This window comes from Mesitornis unicolor, unplaced genomic scaffold (assembly GCF_000695765.1).
Source record: "Mesitornis unicolor isolate BGI_N332 unplaced genomic scaffold, ASM69576v1 scaffold34106, whole genome shotgun sequence".
Lineage (NCBI taxonomy): Eukaryota > Metazoa > Chordata > Aves > Mesitornithiformes > Mesitornithidae > Mesitornis > Mesitornis unicolor.
This window is the reverse complement of record NW_010193555.1, coordinates 1500-3419: the sequence shown is the minus strand read 5'-3', so window position 1 is coordinate 3419 and position 1920 is coordinate 1500.

Sequence of the window (1920 nt, the reverse complement as noted above, 5' to 3'; positions counted from 1 at the left end):
GTGCAGCTGCCAGGCGAGGCTCGTGCCAAGTGCGTGGGGTCACTCCTCAAGGACGCGGGGGTTTCCTATGGCTTCTGGCTTGGGAGATGCTCCAGGCGAGTGCCAAGATGTCCAGAGCTGCTGCTAAGGCCATGGAGCTGCCGTTCCCCTGCCCCAGCTTTTGGATGCCCATGAAACCACCACACATCACGATGGGGGAGACCCTGGAGTCCCTCGTGTCTCCCTCTTGCACCCCAAGCCCTCGCGTTCCCAAGCTGCCCCGGCTTTCGGCACAGACCCAGCATCAAAGCATCGCCCCACGCCCAGCCCCGTGCCACAGTGAGCCCGAGCTGCTCCTTGGTACCTACAGTGCCACAGGAAACATTGCAGTCATCAGCACAGCCCAAAACGCTGTGGTCACCAGCACAGCCCGGGAATGGCTCCTGATCTGAAGCCCTCCTCAGCACCCCAGCCCTGGCACATGGGAGAGCCCTGGGAATGGTTGCAGGGGGAGCACAAGAGGAGGAGGAGGAGGAGGAGGAAGACTGCAGCTGCCCTGGGCTCCCATGGTGCCCCACAGCAGATCTGGATGCCAGGATCACGAGGCTGCAGCCAGATCACCCCTAACCCCAGCCCTGCCACTCTAAGCCCCTGTGGCCCCATCCCTCCCAGCACCAGATCACCTCGCAGCGCTGCCGTGCTCCCACCACAGCCACCATCAACCCAACACCACCTGTCCCAGGGGTTTTCACCCCTTTCCCTGTGCAACCCATTCCCACTCATGGCAGCATCCAACCCTGCAAGCCCCAGGCAACGACTCCAAAGCCCTTTGCCACTCCTGCCCCCGGCCGCATCAGGGTCTCCCCACCCTGCAGTGTGAGTTTAATTGCAACCACCACATGCGCCTTCCCTATTCCTGTCCCCCGGGTCCCCCTGGCTCTGATGGCCCTGGCAGCTCACATCTGGAAGGGCTTTAGCAGTGCTCTGAAGAAAGCTTTAATAAAAGCCAGGTTGGCTGCCGCCAGCGCCGCAGAGCTTAGCCCAAGCACGTCACAGCCACTTGACCCCAGTCGGGCACAAACACCCCCATCCAGCTCCCTGCAGCCATGGGCACGGCCCCCAGTTTGGGCTCGTTCAGCTGGCACCACCAGCCTGAGTTCCCTTGCATTTGGAGCAGGTCCCCATGCAGCCATGGGACTGTGGCCTGTCCCCATTGCTCCTCCAGCACTGCCCACTAGCATCCCATGCAGCAGAGCCACGCTGCCCGCTCCCCGCAGACAGCAGAGCCACGGCCGATGCTTCATCTCCAGGCGTGGGAGGATGGATGGGAGCATCCACCCACGGTGCCAGAGGCAGCTCCTGCCCACACGGTGCTGGCAAACAACCCATCTCATCTACCACCACCACCATCTCCTTCTGCTCCAAAGGGAGCTGCCTTGCTCCAGCACAGCACTGGGATGTTCTGAGCTGGTGGGGAACTATGGCCTGGGAGCCCCGGGGCACTGCCTCCCTGTGCAGGATGGCACAAGTGATGTGCTGCTGTCCCACACGTCAGCTCCTCTTCAGCAGCTTGGCCGGCTTCAAACACCAGGGAAATGGCTCAGCCGGGTTACCAGCACCTCTCCAGGCTGCTCCCTCCTGCATCTCAGGGGACTTCCAGCAGCAATGCAGCATCCTTGCTGGGGCCAGCATCCGCCATGGTGCCACGCTCATCCATGGCGAGGTGAAAAAAACCCTGGTCGTGGCTGCAGTGACGTGCCATCATCCTGTTTTCTCAAATTATCCTAAGATGTTTGCTTGTAGGACAGAAGGAAAGTGGCAGCATGGCAAGCAATGAGCATCCCAGCAGCTCTGCAGAGCTTCATGCATCCCGGGGAGGTTCTGCTGGTGCTTTCCTCCCACAGCCCGTGCCTGCTGCTTGTCCCACACATGGGGTGACTG